A 22,681-nucleotide genomic window follows, 5' to 3' on the forward strand; every position below is an offset into this window, starting at 1 on the left:
GTAGTTATAGGTGAATGTTGAAATAAATGCGCAATTTTTGCACCTAAATTATTTATTGCCACAAAATCTTTTTTAACATCCTATTTGAGGAAAAGTCACCGAGTCTCAAGCCGGAATTCCAAAAAATGTAGTCACAGAGGAGAAATACATAGTGCGAAGTAGTCAAAATGACTACCTCAGTAGTTCTAGTGTTAAAGACGTCTCTCCGATGAGAGGCCAAATCTGGAGAGAAGATGAGGATGTCATCCAGATAGACCACCACCGAGGTGGAGAGCATATCGCGAAAGACATCATTCATGAAGTCCTGGAAGATACTCATAGTGGACATCACTGGTATTAAGGCTGTCTTCCACTCGTCCCCTTCACGTATGCGGATCAGGTTGTAAGCCCCCTGTAGATATAGCTTAGTGAAGATCCGGGCCCCACGCAACCTGTCAAACAACTCAGCGATCGGGGAAGAGGATACTTGTTTTTGATGGTTATTGCATTGAGACCTCTATAATCAATGCAAGGACGCAGCTCTCCACTCTTCTTCTGTATGAAGAAGAATCCCGCCCCCGCTGGTGAAACCGACTTCCTAATAAACCCCCTTGCCATGTTCTCACGGATGTACTGTGACATGGCCTCCATCTTCGGGAGGGACAGAGGATATACGCGACCTCAAGGAGGCTCCGCGCCTGGCAAGAGGTCTATAGGACAGTCGTAGGGACGATGGGGCGGAAGGGTCTCAGCAGACTTTTCGGGAACACATCTGCGCATTGCTGGTAGTGACTTGGGAGTGCGGAGAGATCCGCGAGAACCTCTGTGCTTCACACACCTGTCCTCACAGGATTTGCTCCAAACCAGTATTCTCCCCGAGGACCACTCTATATGGGGAGAGTGGCAACGCAACCAAGGAACTCCTAGGAGGACCTGGTCGATGCCCTCGGGCATAACGAGGAGAGACAATGTCTCGTGGTGAGATGGCGAGAGTGAGAGCCCCAGAGGAGCGGTCTGGTGTGTTATTTGGGATGGTAAGGTCGCTCCGTTCACCACCCTAATGGTCACAGGGTGAGGATGTGGCACCAAGGGAATTGCGTGCCGTTGGGCGAAGGCCAAGGACATAAAGTTTCCCTCCGCCCCGGAGTCCACGCAGACCTCTACCTCCCAGGTGGAAATACCACACTCTAACATCCCTCTGAAGGACAGTTTGAAGGAGAAAGCTCCAGTGTCTAGTAGGCTTCCTCCGACTACCACTAGATGCGGTCGTTTCCCGACCGCAGAGGGCACCTGCTGACCAGGTGACTAGGCTGTTGACACAGGAAACAAAGTGTGGAGGTTCACAAAGGGCGAGACTTGGAACCGGTGCGAGACACGTCCATGGCCTCCGGGGGCGCGACTCCCAGATCAGGTATGTCCAGAGGTCTAGCGAAGGCGGGAGCCAACCTAATCCTCAGTCTGGAGTGCGCACGCTCCAACCCGTGCTCCGTAAAATGGAGATCAATGCGGGTGGAGACGGTAATCAGCTCCTCCAGACTAACAGGGACCTCCCTGGTCCTAGGGCATCCTTAGCGTGCCCCGCCAAACCTTTCCAGAACACAAGGATGAGTACCTTTTCAGGCCATTCCAGCTCGGAAGCCAGTGTCCGAAAACGGATGGCATACTGGCTGACCGAGAGGAAACCCTGTGCGAATGCCAATAGCTGGAGAGATGTGTCATGTGTGACCTGTGACCCCAAGAAGACCTGCTTTAAAGATGTCAGGAACTGAGCAGCACTCAAAACCATGGGGTCACCACGCTCCCATAGTGGAGTGGCCCATTCCAGAGCCCTGCCCGACAGTAAGAAGATGATGAACCCCACCTTAGCCCTCTCTGAAGGGAATTGCATGGCTAGTAACTCAAGCTGAATAGAGCACTGGCTCATGAAACCCCTACAGGTGGTACTGTCACCCGAGAACTTGTCGGGCAATGGGAGACGGGACAATGTCAGGGCAGGCTTGGACATGAAGGTGCGGGAGACTGCCTCCGCTGCCGCCTGGACGGTGACTGCAGTGATGTCCGCAGCTGAAGTTGAGCGCTCGAGAGCGGACAACCTGCCCTCCAGCTGCTGGACATATCGCTGCAGGTGCTGCTCATCCTCCATTGTTAGCCAGGCCCTGGCACTATGATAATGTTACGGGCTGGCGGAACACACCAAATAATAAAGATGAAATAATATATAATGTGCGTTCGCAGCTCAGGTCCACCATGCAGAGGTGACCAACTGCAGCTAAAACAATGGGGAGAAGGCGTGTAGGAGAGAGCCGGACACCGGAAGAAAACACTAACCCGGTGTGAACAGGCACGAACCCCATTACTTCACAAGGCGCATGCCAGCCGGCAAACAACCGCAACCTGTTAGCGTCATAGCTCACGGTAGTGTGAACCACCGCTTAGTACGAGTGCACTGTCCACCCTGACGGACGCCATTAACCAGCCTATCAACTGAGGTGGAAAGTGCTCCTGAGGCGCACGGCGTTACTTAGGCTGGCGCTATGGTAGCGGTGGTCCAGAAGGCATGTACTGGCTGATGCCCAAGGCGCAAGAGGAAGACGATGAGAAACACTGCGGCGCTATGCAGTGTCAGAGCTGCTCTGCTGACTCCAGTTCCTAATCCTTTCAAAACCTTGAGAGAAAGGAGGGCACCACTAATGAATGTCAGCAAGAGTGCTCACCATGGGCAAGCTAAAATATATTGAACAAGAGAAGAGAAAGATCATGCCCATACATATGGGAGACACCTCAACTGCATGTGAAAAAATATATATAAAGTTTATTTGACATATATCAGACTGACACAAAGTGCATGAGAACAAAGCACAAAAAAAAGTTTAAAAACAACTAAAAAAGTATATATAGTACATAGAAAAAGCAGACCTATCATGAACCCAGCCTCAATAAAAAGGTCTGGGGAACCACACCAAGTCCTACAAAGGCCCCAAAAAATATACTGATTAAATTAGCAGTTATTCATTGCATCCTAAATGTGCAAAAAAGGAGCAATGGGTTTGAAAATATATACTCACAGTACCATATGGGCCCCACAGAATGACCAAGGTAAGAGATAAGCAAGATTTAATTGTTGCTGGGAGAGCCAAAGTAGCACATGGGATGCATGGGCAAGTAAAGAGAAAAAAGCTCTTTAGAGCAGACAGGCACAAATAACCCAGGACATAAATGGGCCTGGGCTGCAATACAAAGTGCCGATGTAAGGAACAACATGTGGGATAGAGTCCCACGCGTATCGCCACACACAGGTGGCTTCTTCAGGGTAAGATGATGTGCTGTGCTCCCAAACCCCACACATATAAATACACACAATCTAATTGTTAAAGAGGTTTCACCTGTGAGAAGGACGAGACAGCGGTATGGCACATGGTGAACAGCACGGCGGCTGACATCTTGTCAGCTTGCATGTTATTCTGATGTTAATAAAGTTGTGTGACTACACAGCACGTCAGAGACGGCACTTGGCCCCATGGTAGACCATACTGCGCATGTGTTATCAGATTTTCACTAAAGGGTCAGATGACCGCTGCCATCCCCTGTGCACAGGCACAGACACCACAGACGGACGCCACTAACCAGCCTATCAGCTGAGCTGGAAAGTGCTCCTGAGGCGCACGGCGTTACTTAGGCGGGCGCTGCGGTAGTGGTGGTCCAGAAGGCCTGTACTGGCCAACGCCCAAGGCGCAAGAGGAAGATGATGAGAAACACTGCGGCGCTATGCAGTGTCAGAGCTGCTGTGCTGACTCCAATTCCTAACCCTAACACATGTGTAATATCCAAGGAGGGGGAATTATAATGCATCAGTCACCAGGCTCATTCATCCATCATCACACATACACTAAGTACTATAGCCTCAGAGTCTATCATAGCGCATGGCGGGGAGGCCATGCAAACCTTTTATAGCCATGCCCTTCCGGGACCTTCATGATCCTCAAGATGGACCAATCAGAACTGGAGAAGGACCTGAGCATGTAACTCCCGATCCCCAATGGGAGATCGCCTCATGAACATGCTAAGTGGACCAAAGGAAGGACTTAGACTCTGGAGTCTTTTGCTGCTGGCCAGGCTGCATTGCCATAACTGGACCAGAGGTGGCAGTAGCAACCAAACCCACAATGCTGGTGTGGGCAGAAAGCCAGGATTGTGGAGTCTGCTGAGCAGGCTCCACTGCGGCCGGAGGGGAATGGGAGGCTGTCAATGGCAAGGTTCGGAATTCACGCTGTGCAGTGCCTGGAACCCGAAGCCTAATAACTAATGTGTAATAACTAATCTGTCAATCAGTTCACTTTCTTGACATTTACACACAGTAATAAGGTACAGACCTTTGGGTAACATAAAACAAAGGCACAGGGTTAAACTCCGTAGGTCAGGCACAGATGTGTTGGTTATCTGCAGTTCACTCTCTTAAATCAAAGAATCTAGACTTTTAAAAATCCATGACAAAGAATATAGGCCAGAAATGGTCAGCAACCACATAAAATATTCAGGGGCCACCTATACTCAAAGTGCACTATTTACAGCAGGCCCAAGATAAAAGGTTTAAAGGGCTTTGTAGGTTGTGGTCCTAAACCATCAGATCTCAGAGTTGCTATTCCTCTCTCAGCAGGCAACTGCAACCATGGATTCTTCTCACTCCAAACTCAGTACAAGTGCCTTTTGTAACATGATGGCCAATACTCTCAATAGTTCACTGTATCACTGTCTGGCTATCTGGCAACTTACAACAACCTGTGGACTTATCGGTTCAGGTTGCGCTATGTTTCTGGCCACACTTACTGACAAGGCTTCTACCCACCATCAGTACAATTACACTAGAAGTTTTCATCAACTACTCATTCAAGAAATTCCAGATTGCACTGAAATTTGTCTGTGACTACTCAGCTGGGGGGTGGTTGAATTGGTTCCTAAAGGCTTGATTGCAGTGATTTAGGAACAGACAAATGGAATTCAAGTTCAATGTGATTGTACCTGCCCTGTGTGACACGACCCGCAGGTTGGTAACTGAAACAACCAGACAATGTCACGTGTACCTGGCCTGTGAGACACGACCCGCAGGTCGGTAACTGAATCAACAAGACAAAAGGGGAACACCAGGGAAACAGTTACAACGGTGGGCCCTGCAAATGGGAACGGGAACGTGGAGACCTCCTGCACTCCCCTGAGGCAGTGTCCCTGAACACTCCTTACGTTCCCTATACAGGCTCTTCACCTGTCACCAAGCAGGATACCTGAATCCTTCACTATCCCTGCACCTATCCCTTGGTAGGGAACTGGATAGTGCGGACACTGGTCCCACTGCTGCACTAATACACATGAAGGAAAAGGGGAAAACACCAAAAGACTTATCTTTCTCTGCTGCAGTCACCAGGCAGCAGAGTTCATCACCAGATTAACTTTTAGGAGTGGCTCGGCACCTCAAAGCCAGCTGCTACCTTCACCATCTATCTCTGCTGCACACACCGGGCAGGCAGAGTTCAGCACCAGTTTCAGCAGTGGTTCGACACCTCAGAGCCAGCTGCTACTTCACCAGGCTTCAGCAGTGGCTCAACACGTCAGAGTCAGCTGCTCACTTCACTGTGGTTGGAACCCACTATGGAACTGCTATAACCAACACCTTCTGATACACCATGTGACCTTATATAGGAAAAGGGAGTGGTCACATCAGCAGGGAAACCAACAGACATACAATAACACCTATGGCCACTGGGGGCAAAAGCCCATATTAAGCTCCCAGGCCTGAAAGGAAAAAAAAAGGTTTAAATGAGGGAATCCCGAATCTGACACAGATCCAAGAATTGGACTGTGACAGTGATCCTTTAATAAGATACCTAATTTCAGTTGTGCAAACATTAGCTTTATTATTATGGGGACCATCTTAGTTCCATTTTTTAGAATAGGGGAAAAAGTTCAGCATGTATGACTTTTATTCTGTTCTAAAAAATAAACACCAGATGGTACCTAGATGGTTCCAAGATAAATCAATGAAGCCGCTTTGCTTTAGTTTGCATAAATTGCATAATGGATCACTTTATTGGCATAAATTACATTAGTCTGTTCTTAAAAAGGAGAGGACAAATGGAGTGTGCAAATGGAAATGTGAACAAAGCCTAACAAAACAACTTTCCTAGACAATAAAACTCAATATTCAAAAGTAACTAGTAAAACAGCTATAAATATATTTTGCTTGTTATGTTTGAACCTCCTTATATGCTTGTTTTAGGTACAGACAAACCAATCTAAACATGCTAACAAACTTGTGAACTTGGCCTTAACTTCATGGTACCACAAGGAAGTTTTCCTTTGCTTTCATTTAGAAAAAATATTTTTTAAGTCCTGTTCAAATATTCAGAGATACTTAATCCTAGTTCAAAGAGCAGGTGTTTTTAGGGATTTGTTTTAGTTTACAAGTCGTCCATCAAAATGAGAATTTTTGGCACATCATGAACGCAGGATAATTACATGGCAGATGAGAGCTCAAACTCTTGTCACTTTACCACAAAGCCTCCCTAATTCTTCAATATCATTGATAATCTTATAAGATAACAGAAAAGTGCCTACCTGCTATATCATTTGAACCAAAAGTTAACAAAAGAGAACACAACTTTCATTAACCACACAACCTTACTGTCATTTTATACTGATAGTGATTCTGATAAGAATGACTAAATTCTCCTTATGTATCCCAGTATGTTTTTAAAGATAATACCCTTCATACTATCAATTGGCTATGAAATATCCTCTTTATTTCAAACACATTTAAGATTAAATACCGAGATAGCTTATAACATTGTATCGTAATAGATGCCTTTACTTTTTTTATGTTTTTTTTAGGAGATATGTTAGAATTATGTGATGAAGGGATGACTGAGAAAGTATTGCTACAGAAGAACATTTGTTGATTTATCAGACTATGCAAAGTTTATTAAAAGGTCTGATAATAAATATATATATATAATTATATATTGATATTTATTATTTTCTGAATTTTATGTCTATAATAGGTTTTATAGCACAATAAGACTGAGGCATATCTTGAGGCTGTTAAGACCACATATTATCCAGAGCAGTGTAGGCATGGAGAGATAATTATGTAACTACTAGTGATGAGCACGTATACTCATTGTTCGGGTGTCCTCCGAATATTTTGGGTGCTTGGAGATTTAGTTTGTGTCAACGCAGATGCATGATTTGTGGCTGCTGGACAGGTTGAATAGATGTGAAGAATGCCTGTTTGTTAGGGAATCCCCACATGTATTCAGGCTGTCTAGCAGCCATAAATCATGCAGCTGTGTCCACACAAACTAAATCTCTGAGCACGTCAGAATACTCAGAGGACACCCGAGCATGCTTGGGAAAACCCGAGCAACGAGTACACTCGTTCATCACTAGTAACTAGTGATGAGCGAGTATGCTTGTTGCTCGGCTTTCCCCAAGCATGCTCAGGCGTTCTCCGAGTATTTGGAAGTGCTCAGAGATTTAGTTTCTGTCGCCACAGTGGCATGATTTGCAGCCACTTGACAGCCTGAATACATATGGGGATTGCCTGCTTGTTAGGGAATTCAAATATGTATTCAGGCTGTCAAGTAGCTGCAAATCTTGCAGCTGCGGCAACAGAAACTAAATCTCTGAGCACTTCCAAATACTCTGAGATCACCCGAGCATGCTTGGGAAAACTCGAGCAACGAGTATACTCGCTCTTCACTAGTAACTACCAATGAGCTGTAATTTTGTATGGCAATATTATCTACCTCCTACTAGAGATGAGAACAAACATTTACAGGACACTGTAGCAGTAGTCATGCTGTTACTCTTTAACAGCCAGACTAGTGCACGGTACCCTTACTTATTAATATCCATGGCGCCATAACTGTGTAGTAGCTACTAGCAATATACAATATGTCCCTTTTCTTATATTATGTCAGCTCTATATCAATTTTCTGCTACAATATATGATGTGAAAGTTCTACTGCACTTTGTGATAGTAGTTGGGAATATATATGTTATGAAGCGAGATATTGCCACAACTATATGCCCAAAGAAAAAAATAAAGAATAAAGAAAACATGTATCAAGGTTCACAAATCAAATTTCTGTAAAGATGTACTTTGTAGACAAGTTATAATTATGATAGCTAATAAATGTAAAAATGCAGTAAACTGTTGTAACAGAATTCAATTTCTTTGTAATATTGGAAGCACTAAATCTAAATAATAAATGATATTGGATAAATGAAGGAATACACGTTTACCCCGGTTTTTCCAGAAGAAAGTTAAAACTCTCTATAAGATGTGAAGCAATTTCTTTTAGCTTATTTTTAATCTAAGACTCTTTCATGGTGGATTCTATAAAAAGATTCATAGTCATCACCGTAAAAAAATATATTCTCATCATACTCACTATAGGACTACATAAAACTTTTTTAATCCTGCGAGAGAGAATGCCCAATATTTTTCTGAGATAACAAGTAACTGAATAATATACAAACTATACTAATGTAATCTAAGTTGGCCATTAGATAGATTTTTATAGGCTTTGCCATTTTCTTCCAGTGACACTTACTGGTGGGGAAAGCAAGTTAAATTCAGGGAAGTAAATTCAAAAGAAATATACCCACTCCAACTACATGGCAAAATAATAATATTGACTCATATTTAGTGATGAGCGCGTATACTCGTTGCTTGGGTGGTCTCTGCGTATTTTGACTTGCTCGGAGATTTAGTTTTCGCAACCTCAGCTGCATGATCTGCGACTGTTAGACAGCTTCAATACTTGTGAGGAATGCCTGTTTGTTAGGGAATTCCGACATGTATTCAGCCTGTCTACAAGTCGCAAATCATGCTGCTGAGACGACGAAAACTAAATCTCTGAGAACGCCAAAATACTCGGAGGTCACCCGAGCATGCTCGGGGAGACCTGAGCAACGATGCTACTCGCCCATCACTACTCATATTATTATAATGGGACTATCAAATTGATAGCTTGTTGAGTAGTTACTTTTATATATATGTAGTTGTGTGAAAAAATGTTGGCCCCCTTCCTGATTCTTTTGCATGTTGGTCACACATAAATGTTTCAGATCACAGAACAAATTTAAATAATACAAAAAGATAACACAAGTAAACACAAAATGCAGTTTTTAAATGAATGCCTTTTTTATTAAGGGAAACAGAAATAAAAACCTAATAACTGGCTGGGTCACAATTAGGAGCAAAAATTGCAATCAAACGTTTGCGATAACTGGCAATGAGTCTTTACAATACTCTGGAGGAATTTTGGCCCACTCATCTTTGAAGAACTGTTGTAATTGAGCCACATTGGAGGGTTTCCAAGCATGAATCGCATTTTTAATATCATGCCACAAAACAGCATTTTAACAGTTCAAATCTATGATTCTTAAACTCTGTTGAAGAAGCACTAAATATTCAACTTTGAGGACCATGGATGCAGTGGTTGGCCAAGAAAATGATATGTAGCAGAAGAAAGATATAATATGCTTCAAAATCTGTAAAGCAGTACCATCAGCTCATAAACTCCAGCCACTAGTGGGAACCAACTACACCTGTTGTGAACTCATTTTCTGGTCTGCCTCTGGTTTCTGGTGAGGGAGCTGGTTGTGCTGACAGAGGAGTTGTGAGTTCTCTTTCCGGGCTCCCTCTGGTGGTGGCAGGAGGTAGTGAAGCTGATCTAATTAACAGAGGCCTGCCACCTGATCATGAGGAAGAGGAGTGGACATCTGGAATCTCAGACTGGATTTAAGACAGCCGACTCCCTATTCCCATGCTGGTGATTTTTTCCTGCCTCCTGAGGTCTTAGTTTCCAGCTCAGTTCCTGCCATCTCAGGCTAAGTTGTCTTTGCTAGTGTTCACATTTGATTTGGTTTGGTCTATTCAGTTTTTTGTGTGGTCAGCCAGCCTCGGCTGGGGCTGTGCTGAATTTCCACTCTTATGTCACTGTATGCGCCAGTTTGCTTTTTGTCCCTTCTTAGATTGGAATCTTTTTGCTCTGTTTTCAGAATATGCCAGAGTGCTGATAAAGTGGGAGAAGTCTAGTGACTTCAGGGTATTTTTTGCTATCAGAAGTGTGGGACATTTTTGGAGGGTTTTTTTGGCGTGATTGCAGACAGTATCTTTCCTTTCCTGTCCTTTCTAGCTAGTGTGGGCCCCATCGTTTGCTCAGCCTATTTTCCTACCTGTGTTCGTGTTTTCATCTTGTCTGACAGTCAATACATGTTTGGGGGCTGTCTATTTCTTTGGGCTCTGCTCTGGGGCATTTTTCGATTTCCCCTTTTCTTGCTTTAGGCTTATTTAGTCCTCCGGCTGTGACGAGGCATCTAGAATCATCGTAGGTATGCTCCACGGCTGCTGTTAGTTGTGTGGTTAGGATCAGGGGTCTGCAGTCCGCGTAGTTACCAACCTCTCTGGTTTTCTGTGACTTGGCTTGGTCTTCTTTTCCTCCTCGGTGGCCCATTCATAACATACACCTATCCACTGTTCAAAGAAGAATGGCCAGAAATAATCTACATAGAAGAACTGATGCCAAAAAATTATACCTTCCACATGGAAACAAGGCTAAGTGACTCAACTATATATTAAAATATAGGAAGTGAGGTTCCAAAAAATTGCAGAAGATGCTCTGGACATGAGTCAAAATTTTAAATATTTGACTGTAACTGAAGACACTTTGTTTGTTTAAGGCCTGGAGAGCAGTACAATAATGAGTGTCGGCAAGGAACAGGGAAACATAATGGAGGTTCAATGGTACAGTTTTGTCTGATTCTTTGAAATTGGTTGTGAGAGATATTGTTCAACCATTTCTCTGCAGTGCCCACTGGTATAGTGAATATAACTGTTGGCATCAACTGCTTTAAAATATGTTTTAGTAAGAATCTATTCATTTTTAGTGAAAAAAGTGATATCTAGAAAATGGATATACTGGTCATTAATTTCTGAATTAAAAGTGATACCCCAGTTATTGTTATTTAAAAATGGGATAAAAACTGTGGATCAATCATATCCCTGTCAAGTATAAAAAGCAAGTATTTATTCTTTTAAGCTTCAAGGGTTAATTAACAGAATAGCTCAGAGGTCAGTGCCCCGAGGTCCTTTCACTTCCACTATGTTTCCAAGGATGGTAGGTTCTAATCCTGGTCTGCAATAAATACTAGAGAATTCTAGGAAAAAAGGTTTTTCAATCCTAGCAAACATTTTATATTTCCCTTCCTTTTAATTTTTTTGCAGAAAAATCTTACATTTTAACATCATATATAATTTTTATGCTAACAAATTGCATTTTTAATCACTGTTGTACAGATATGCAACAAATGTATGATTGTATTTTAAATATAACTGCAGCGTTCAGGGTGCCAGGTGTGCTTGACGCCCATTTTTTCTATGTCCAGCCCACCCTATATATTTGAGTAATACCATGTGGTTAGTATTGGCTATGTACCTGATGAAGTGGACAGGACACCCATGAAACAGCTTTATAGCCCTGAATAAAGTATGCAACTCTTCTGAACTCTGCAATTCCCTTGCCTGATTTTGGAGGAGTGCGGAATTGATGGCATCTTGAATATCTTATCCAGAATTTCTTGAAGACCCTTTGCGGGTCTGGTGCCATCTGCAGCCCTCCTATCATACTCATTATATGTGTTGTTCATATTCACAACTTGTAAAGGTGAGAATTTTACCTTACAGCAAATGAATTGTTAATTTGCTAACTGCTTTATTGCGCCCCTCTCTTTACCGTTTCTAGTAAATAAAGTTGGGGATTTAATCCTTAATTGTGTCCTCAATGCTAAAAGTATAAGCAGATATTTATCCATCATACAAAATCATCAGAAAGGCATCTGACTGGCTCCAAATTTATTCTACAGAATGGAAATTAACTGAAACCTACAACCAATGAAATTAAGAACTATCTTCAACACAGATTAGAACAAAGAGTCCTGAATGTAATGAAATGACCCTCAGTGAGTAGATCTATGATAACATAAAGGGGCAGAACGATTTGAGTCAGTCTACAGCCACAGAAGATCTGTGATAAGTTCTCCAAGATATTTAGACCAAATTTCCAGCCGAAATCCTTCAGAAAATGTGTGCAAGTGTACCTAGAAGAATTGATGCTGTTTTGAAGGTAAAAGGTAGTGACATCAAATATTGATTTGATTCAGATTTCTTTGTATTTATGATTCACTTTCTATTTTTGATAATTGATAAAATAAACTGTTGAAATCATTCTTACTTTGCAAAATTTTTTAAAACTTTTCTTACACTTTTGCACTGTACTATATGTTTCATGATTCATCCTATCTGAATGTCTTGATGTAGTGAATGACAGTTAAGCTGTCAGTATGGTGATGGATGGCTCAGCTGTTCAATTGGATGCTGGGACGTGCTGAAATGACAATGTCTAGAGTGACAATTTAGCCATCCAATCAGGACCAGATTGTACCATGGCTACATCAATGTGTCTTTTGTGAAGTGTAATTACCTGGGTATTCAACCAGCTCTCTGCTTTTAATTGCTCCCAAATTTGCTCATGAGGGGTGTGCTTGCTCTGTGCTCCTTATCTGGTATTCTGATCTTTGCTGTCTGACCTAGGATTTGTCTTGACCATCCGTTTGTCTAGGCCTTTTGTCGTGATCCTCTACCTTCCTTCTTGGAATATTGACCTCGGACTGTTTCCTGACTATGCTTTTGTCTCACACCTCTGTCTATAATGAACTCTCTTGGCTTTTGACCTTGGACCTCTTGACTAACCAGCCTCACAATTTATCCATGAGCAGTTACTAGCGTCACAATAGATTTATATATTGGCCATGTTGTACGTGTAATCATGGATTAACCTCTTATTGCCCAAAATGAGTACATTGGTTAAGTACGTGGTGAGTGTGTCCGTAGCGAATCAACATCTAATTCCCCTCTCTCATAGCAGTAAATATGTAGGGAATTTCAAAGAGATAGATATTGGGCTTTTTGCTCAACTGCTATCCAACATAAATTTCACATCACTGTTGTTAGGGCATGTTAAAAATCAAAAATCCTATTAGTCCATATTTTTTTCTTATTGTTATTTCCAAAATATTTATAACAGATAAAAAAGATTGAAAGGTTCTTTTCATATAAAGTATTGCATCGAAAAACATTGACTAAGCCAGCATTTTAACTTAATCATTCAATCTTATGGAGAAAAATTTATAGCCAACAGACAGAATTAAACAAAGCCTCACACACATTAATCATTTTCTTAAATAAGAGCAGAAAGAAATCATCCCAGGGGGTGAAGAAGGTTATAAATATGTTATAAACGTCAAACATCTTCTTAAAGTCTTAAATAGTGTTGTCTTCAACTTAATAAAACACTATTTCCTGAATCTTTCAATGTGATTGAATAAAATATATTCATTGAAAACTTCCAAGAAACGTCATGCCATATAAAGAAATCCCACCATAATAATAAAAAAGTATAAACTAAGGATTATATTTCCAGTAAATAATAAAGAATCACTGCGCTTACGCTTTAAAGGATAACTTTGTGCATAGTATTGTTAAACTAGCAGATAAAGTCATTCAAGGCTGCGGTGTGTTAACCATCATTCGCCGCTAGTTGCACTTATTTCAGCTGTCCAGGCTTGAGAAGCTGGTGCCATGCTGGTTTTGCGATGGTGCAGGGAGACCTTTGTATAGGGAGCATCCTCCCATGGTAGCGGTTTGGCCTGGGTTCACAGGAACTCAACAGCGGTGCGTCGGGTCAAATGCTGACGGTGAGCTCCGGCCGGAAGCACCGCCGCAGCAAGCTGAGATTGCCGTAAAGTATGACATCACGTGACTAGTAAGGACGGGTGCGGGTAGGGGTGAGTTCCAACCAATGCGTTTTGAGGGATGCGGTCCCTCTTACTCAGGGTTACGGATAGCACCCCTAATCCGTCCTTATATGTCTGTGGCATTTCCTTCTGTCCCTGCCCACTTGTGCTTTTTAGATAAGCAATTGTAATTGTATCGGCAAGCATATAATAAATATATACAGTGTGAAAATCATACTTAGATGATAAAACATAAATGGATATGGGATGACCTTTATTCCTGTATCTGGTATAATTGTTAATATTACATTAAAACATTAGGGAGATACAGAAACGGTTAATCTTCAATATAACTGATTCTTTACTATTTATTGGACCATATATATAGCAGGATTTGCACAGAGCCTGCACCTTCACTAGCAGCTACCAACTTTGTTTAGTTTAGGAGCACCAGTGTGTTTTTTATAAGGATTATATTTCTTTTGGTAGCAAAAATGTGATCTATTGTATAGACAGCATTGGTGGACTTTTACACATGGGTTGAACCGGACCCAAATTTAAAACTGGTATCTGGGAATCTCTATATATAAAAATGAATGTGTGTGTATCACCAACCAATCACTAAGCATCTTTCATTTCACCAGAGCTGTTCAAAAGAAGCTGAGCTGTGATTGGTTGCTATGAGCAACAGTTTTCCTTGCAAGCAATCACTAAGCATCTCTCATTTCACCAGAGCTGATTAAAAGTAGCTGAGCTGTGATTGTTTGCTATGACCAACAGTTTTGCCACTTGACAACACCTCAGCAGACACTGACATAGTGGGAGATATATAGCATCCCTGGGAACCTAAGCTCCCAGCCATTGTCTGCCCCCCTGAAAGGATCAGAGATAACATGACAGAAATGATTCCCCCCTCCCGTGCCTATATCCCCATCACACATCCTCCATTCCATAGGCACATCTTCCCTCTTAAAGTGATCATTGGTATGAAAGTCAGAGCAAATCCATCCAACGCTTTGGTGCTGACCCCAGGGTCTCTTAAAGGGATCATTGGTATGGAATTTAGGGCAAATCCACTCTGCGCTTTGGTATTGACCCCAGGCCTTTCTTAAAGGGATCTCCGGTATGGAAGTCACGGCAAATCCATCCAGCTCTTTAATTCTGACCCCAGGCCTCTCTTAAAGGGATCTCCGGTATGGAAGTCAGGGCAATTGCCTACAAATGCTCTGATACTGACCCCGGGCTCTCTTAAAGGGATCCCCGATATGGAAGTTAGGGCAAATCCACTCAGCGCTCTGGGTCTGATCCAAGTTCCCTCTTAAAGGGATCCTCGGTACGTAAGTGAGGGAAAATCCACTCTGCGCTTTGGTACTGACCCCAGGCTTCTCTTAAATGGATCTCCGGTATGGAAGTTAGGGTAAATCCCTCAGCGCTTTGATTCTCATCTCAGGCTTCTATTAAAGGGATCATTGGTATGGAAGTCAGGGCAAATCCACTCAGCGCTCTGGTTCTGATGCCAGGCCTCTCTTAAAGGGATCCCCAGTATGGAAATTAAGACCGTTCCACTCAGTACTCTGGTTCTGACTCCAGGCTAACGGGATGATGTGGGATATTAGTGGTAGTTGTCCGGTGGCTCTGGCTGATGGGATGATGTGGGACACTAGAAGTAGTAGTCCAGTGGCTCTGGCTGACGGGATGATGTTGGATATTATGGGTAGTAGTCCGGTAGCTCTGGCTGACAGGATGATGTCGAATATTAGTGGTAGTAGCCTGGTGGCTCTGGCTGACAGGATTATGTGGGATATTATGGGTAGTAGTCCGGTAGCTCTGGCTGACGGGATGATGTGGGATATTAGTGGTAGTTGTCCGGTGGCTCTGGCTGATGGGATGATGTGGGATATTAGGGGTAGTAGTTCAGTGGCTCTGGCTGATGGGATGATGTGGGATATTATGGGTGGTAGTCCGGTAGCTCTGGCTGACGGGATGATGTGGGATATTATAGTGAATGTGGCTATGCGGAATGAGCGGGGCTCTACACTAAGCTTTATATATATATACAGTATATATAATCATTATAATTTGTTATAACTAACTGTAGTTAATTACTATGCTCGGGCAGCACCGGGCTCTTCAGCTAGTACTATATAAATATATGGAAAAGCTTAAGTGCGCACAGTCTTTCTTGCATATTTTAATTAAAAAATATCATCTATGTACATCATTAATGGAGTGATCATGTGGAGACGGCTCAGTAGTTCTCTCTATCCACACATGATAGATGCTGACAGCTGAGCTCCAATCACTGTTAGCCATTTAAATTCCGCTGTTAAACTCTGCCAAGGAACTGCTGAAGACCATCTTGGTACTCTTAGGACTCTTGGCCACAGACGGAGCTTCAAAGGAAACCGTGATTTTCACTATATCCTGCAATCCTGTGGCTTTCCAGTATATAGTTTAAGTGATCAGATTGCAGATTCAAAAAACTATTTGAAAAAAGGATTTTAAAATTAAAAAAATGTAAAAATATAAAATATTGATTCACCTAGTTTATCCCCATTAAAAATAAAGACATATTTAAATAAAACATTTTTGGTATCACTGCATTTATAAAAGCCTGTTCTATCAAAATATAAAATAAATTAACCCTTGTGCTAACCGCTGGCCTAGAATGCAAGTGTATTAGAAAATAGCTTAGATTATGTCACTAAACAGAAAGACATTTGTAATGAAATTTGCTTTGACTTTTGGACCACCCCTTTAATGGTATCATTCAAAACTACAAGTCGCCAACAAATAAACAAGCCTTCATACATGGAAAATTTTAAAAAAAATTACATAGTTGGAGTTCATTTTAATTTTAATTCTTGCAATAGTGTTTTATTAAAAATTTTACACTGTCTGACCCAAATCTATCTAGTCTGGCGTGTTGGAGTCAGATGCTCCTAATTCATTGAAAGGCACACACCTCTTAATAAATTAGGAGTGTTTGACAAGTGGCATGCACCTCCATGTGCCTTGTGCAAATCTTACTTCAGTCAAAGGTATGCTGTATAAGGTACTGTATGTCACAGCTCATCATAAATAAGACGAACTTTGGCATCATGCCATCCTGCCCTTACTGTGCCTATTTTGATGCAGTTGAACGAAACGCACGTGAAAACAATGCAAAAATGTGCTGACTTTTCAATGTGATTTTCACCAAAGTGATTGGCATATTTTTTAATGAATCACGGGCCTTTGGTTCATCTTACAATAAGTGGTTTGTTGATTAAACCTTCATATCTACTCTAAAGCATTGGATTATGTGCTATCTCTCATGTATTAAGAAGATTAAATTATCAGTTTCATAACTCTTGGTTTGAAGAACCTACATGAGATTGGAGGACGAAAGAAAACTTCCCTGTTTTAGAATAATTCTTCCTAGTCTATAGAGAGTCAATGATGTTTTTCCAACTCCAATTTATGATAAAAATCAGATTATGTACAGTATATTATTACAGAATTCACAGCTAGTGGTTGCATATGTATAGAAAGAAATATGAATGTCAACACACTGGTTTTATATTTAAATAGCATTTTATTAAATAATATTACATTTTTATATTATATTTTATGCATTTTTTGTAGAACTTGCAAGATAAAGCTCATCATATTCTCTAACAGAAAATTCAAATATAATGATAAGCAGACTAAAGCAGGATAAAGGCTTAAATTAGAATCTATATACATTTTTACTTTCTACACTTTCTTAATGAAATTGATAGAAAATTGTTCTAACAAGAATATCTGAATATTAAAAATTTTACTTTCTTACACATTGTTTATGAGTAAGGGGAACCTGTCATAAAATCAGCATTAACCTGCAGATATGGGGTTAATCTGCAGGTTACTAGGGTTCTGAAGTTGCCTGGGGCATGCACTGAGAACCCCACTGCAGCGAGGAATTTAGCTTTATTTCTTCCAGCAGCCTTGGGCTTTCAGTCAAAGGGGTGGGATAATGCTTTCATACAGAGAGGCTGTCAGTCAATAACAGGGTTGCGATTACAGCTACCGCTCACTATCCACTGAGCAATGATTGAAGCTACACTGGGCTACCCCTAAGACTGAACGCGCAAGGTTGCCGGGAGGAGTAATGTTAATTTCTTCCCTGCAGCAGGGCTCTCAATGGGGGCTCGGCAGATTCAGAATTGCTATTAACATGCAAATTAACCCCATATAGGCAGTTTAACAGCAATTTTTTTACATAGATGTTCTTTTTAAGAGTCTACTGAAAAAAATTAGAAAAAAATACAGACATGAACAGCAAAAATGGAAATCTTGCTTAAAGAAGCAATATCCACACACGTGATCAGGTATGTGTGCACAGAATTTCTGTTCATGTACATAGCTACTTCAACATTTTCATAAAAGAATATTCGACTCTGACTGTGTACTAATAGTTCCACACCAAATGTAAATTTTTGGACCATGAAGTTGCTTGTTAAGAGATATTTGTGTTCCAGTACCTGTTCTACTAATTTATAAATGCAGTTAGATGGAATCACAATTCATTGGACATGATGAACTGCAGCTGGTTAAAATGCCATCTATAATCCTACCCAGTAGCCAATTAAAAAACCCATGAATCTCCTGTACATCTCCAACATTTCAATTTTGCACTGCTGACCATTGGATTATTATACTGTTTTGCTGATGTGTGGCTGCTGGAATAGGTTTTGCTTCCGATTCCTCAGTCTTGTGATTATCCTTTACTCGATGTCATAATGATGCATGTCCAAGTATGTGGCAGCACAGCAAAAGTGCTATTTGAATTTCCCCGCCTTAAAAAAAAACATTGGAGTCAGTAGTATAAAAGTTTGTAGGCACAATCAACAAAAGGGCATACCTCCTGATTTTTAAAGACAGCGAGAGGGACAAGTATTACAGCATGAATACACGAACGCAGTAATTGTTCCCCTCTGGAACAATTACTGTGTTCATGCTGTAATACCCACGAAGCATGATGGCCTACACAGTCACCCACACAAAGTAAAATGGCCACCCTCAACACTCCCCCACAGAATGATGGCCCTCATAGAGTCCCACATAACATGATGACCCAAACAATCCTCTCACACAGTATGATGGTCTTCCTAGCCCCCAAATATTATGATGCCCCTGCAGCATGATTGATCCTATAGACTCTCCTAAATAGTATAATTGCCCAGCCTGCCCCAACACATGCCGCCACAGTCCTCCACAAAGTATGACTCCATCTTTCCGAATAACGCCCGCAGAATTCCTCCTCACATAGTATGATGGCCTCCAAAGAATGATGTCCCAACAGCACCCCTACAAGTACTGACAAATAAAAGAAAAAAAATTGACCTATTTTTTTTATCGTGTCTGCTGAAACTCATAAGGCTGATTACTCATGGAGGCTGATTACTCCATGTTCCACCATTGAATTCAACAGTATCTGCACCTTACAGATATGAGAGCAGTTTGTAGGAAATAAAGCACTTTACTCACCATTCCCAAGTCCATCATAAATGCTTTACCACTGCTCCCAGCATCTGATATTGGCCGCAGTGCTGGTGTCATGTAGACAACATGGCAACCAATCACTGAGCTTAGTTTCTTTACCCATATAATCAAAAAAGCCTTGCTTAGCATTGCTGGCTCAGCAAAAAGCTGCCGCCCTGTCGATGTGACATCAGCACTGCAGCTGATTTTAGATACCAGTAGTAGCAGCAGAGACACAGCAATGGACCTATACAGTAGACAGTAAGTAAAGTGAAGTGCGCTTGTTTTTTTAGATAACAAACCATGTTTGGAAACCAGGATTCTTTGAAAATGGAAAAGTTCATAGAACTGCAAAGATGGTAACAAATTGCAAGCTTTCAAACCTACGCAGGTCTCTTTATCAGGCTAGACTAAAAGAAAATCTGAAGAATCACATATTTATACACAAGACAGCACAGAAATAACTCAATAGATAAGACAAGTGATGTGAAGCGGAATAGTCATTATGGGAGAGAGATAAGCAGAAATATTGGAGTCTTGTGTATAAATATGTGACTCTTCAGATTTTGTGTTATTCTATGCCTGATGAAGAGACCTGCGTAGCCTCGAAAGCTTGCAATTTGTTACCATCTTTTCAGTTAGCCATTAAAAGGTATCAGCCACTGAGGACTCTCAATTCTAAATATTCTTATATCTACTGGCTAACACGGTACAAAGATATAAATCTTTCCTGTGCAGAACTACAAGACATGTAAAGGTTAAACATTGTCTATGTCCCTACCTCATGTAAAGGATTATACCCTGCTCTAAACTTCTCCCTTTCAGGGGCAACAAACAATGCCTATTGGTCTGTAGTGCTAGACTTGTAGTACAGTACAGTATGTCCAATGCCACATAGCTCCATGCACATGACATGAGCCCTTACACTTCTCTTTTAAGATTTGCTCAGACTTATTATTAAAGGGAATCTGTCATCAATTAGGCAGAGGACTAGTAAACCAACTGACATTTAGTCCTCTATGTTCATGATTAGAGTTGAGCGAAACAGGTCGGTCAATTTCAAAAATCGTCGACTTTCGCCAAAGTTGGGTTCCATGAAACGAAACCCGACCATAGCGTGAGGTCGGCAATGATGTCGGCGACCAGAGCACCAAAGTCGCGTTTCAAATGATGCTTCCAGCGCTTTTTTTCAGCCAATGATGGAGGATGCACACTGGAGTCTCAGACTGGATTTAAGACAGCTGACTCCCTATTCCCATGATGGTGATTTTTTCCTGCCTCCTGAAGTCTTGGTTTCCAGCTCAGTTCCTGTATTCTCAAGCTAAGTTTTCTCTACTAATGTTCACATTTGATTTGGTTTTGTCTATTCAGTTTTTGTGTGGTCAGCCAGCCCTGGCTAGGGCTGTGCTGAATTTCCACTCTTATGTTACTGTATGTGCCAGTTTGCTTTTTGTCCCTTATTAGATTGGCCTCTTTTTGTTCTGTTCTCAGATTATGCCAGAGTGCTGATATAGTGGGTGAAGTCTTGTGACTTCAGGGTTTTTTTGCTATCAGAATTGTTGGACATTTTTGCAGGGTTTTTTGGCGTGATTGCAGACAGTATCTTTCCTTTCCTGTCCTTTCTAGTTAGTGTGGGCCCCATCATTTGCTCAGCCTATTTTCCTACCTGTGTTTGTGCTTTCATCTTGTTTCACCGTCAATACTTGTGTGGGGGCTGTCTATTCCTTTGGGGTCTGCTCTGTGGCAGTTTACATTTCCCCTTTTCTTGCTTTAGGCTTATTTAGTCCTCCGGCCGTGACGAGGCATCTAGAATCATCGTAGGTATGCTCCACGGCTGCTGTTAGTTGTGTGGCTAGGATCAGGGGTCTGCAATCCGCGTAGTTACCAACCTCTCTGGTTTTCTGTGACTTAGCTTGGTTTTGTTTTCCTCCTGGGTGACCCAATCATAACAGAAGAGGATGTGGGTGTGGAGGGCCACCTGGTACTGATGGTGGTGGTGGTGCATCTGCTGGTAGTGCCAAGAGCACAATAGCAGCTAAGGCAGGAGGTGTTGAGAAAGCATCATGGTGTAGCTCTGGAAGGCCTGTAAGGCTCCCTTTTCTGGGAGTAGGTAGACTGCTTTTAAAGCTGGAGTTTCAGGAACTGTTTGTGGCTTACATTGCTGAAACAGCCTCTAGCTCTATCGCCTTCTATTCTGAAGTTGTAAAAAATGCAAGCACTGAGTCGTAACTGCAGGCTTCTGGTCAGGAGCAACCCCTTTCTTTGTGTCCTTCACCCACACCAAAAGTGAAGGATGTGGAAGCACACACCTCAGATTACTCCATGGAGCTCTTTTCACATACCATGCCTGGGTTAATTAAAAGTGGGGCCCAGCATGTACTGGAGCAATGTAAATGGGGCAGATCAGACACTGGAGCAGCATCTAAGGGGCACATTATACACTGGAGCATTACAAATTGGGCCCATTATATATGGAGCATTATTAGAGCCCATGATACATTGGAGCATCATCCATGAGGCCCATGATGTACTGGAGCAATGTAAATGGGGCAGATCAGACACTGGAGCAGCATCTAAGGGGCACATTATACCCTGGAGCATTACAAATGGGGCTCATTATATATGGAGCATTATTGGAGCCCATCAGACACTGGAGCATCATCCATGAATCCATGAGACCCATCATGTACTGGAGCAATGTAAATGGGTCAGATCAGACACTGGAGCAGCATCTAAGGGGCACATTATACACTGGAGCATTACAAATGGGGCCCATTATATATGGAGCATTATGTGGAGTTCATCAGATACTGTATGAAACATTATATGTGACTAATTATTAGGTATGGAGAAATATATGGGGCTCATTATTCTGTATGGTGCACAATGTGGTGGCCATAACACTGTATGGAGTAATATACTGTCCAGTTTTTGAGCTATTGTACAATTTAAAATAGATCAGTCATGTCATGTAAGCAGTGAAGTATGTGTCATTGTACTATACCTATATTTCTGTGGCGTATCGGAGCATCATGAGATGTAGTATGTGTTAAAGGGGCGCACTGACACTCTTTTGCCTAGGGCACACGAAAACCTGGAGCCAGCCCAACCCCCCACAACTTTAGCCAAATAACACCCAGTTTTCAATGCGTAACTATTATTAGGAAGTAAATTAAGGTTGACAAGCTTCAGTTATAAGAATTGATGTTTTTGGCATTGAAATGGGCACTGTAGGTGTGTTTACTGTCCTCCACTCCCTGCCGAATTTGTTTCCCAATTGACTTGCATTGGGTTTCGTGTTTCATTCGGCCTCCGACTTTTCCCTATAGTCGGCCGATTTCGTTCG

This window comes from Dendrobates tinctorius, unplaced genomic scaffold (genome assembly GCF_039654945.1).
Source record: "Dendrobates tinctorius isolate UK_male_01 unplaced genomic scaffold, ASM3965494v1 ptg000105l, whole genome shotgun sequence".
Taxonomy (NCBI): Eukaryota; Metazoa; Chordata; class Amphibia; order Anura; family Dendrobatidae; genus Dendrobates; species Dendrobates tinctorius.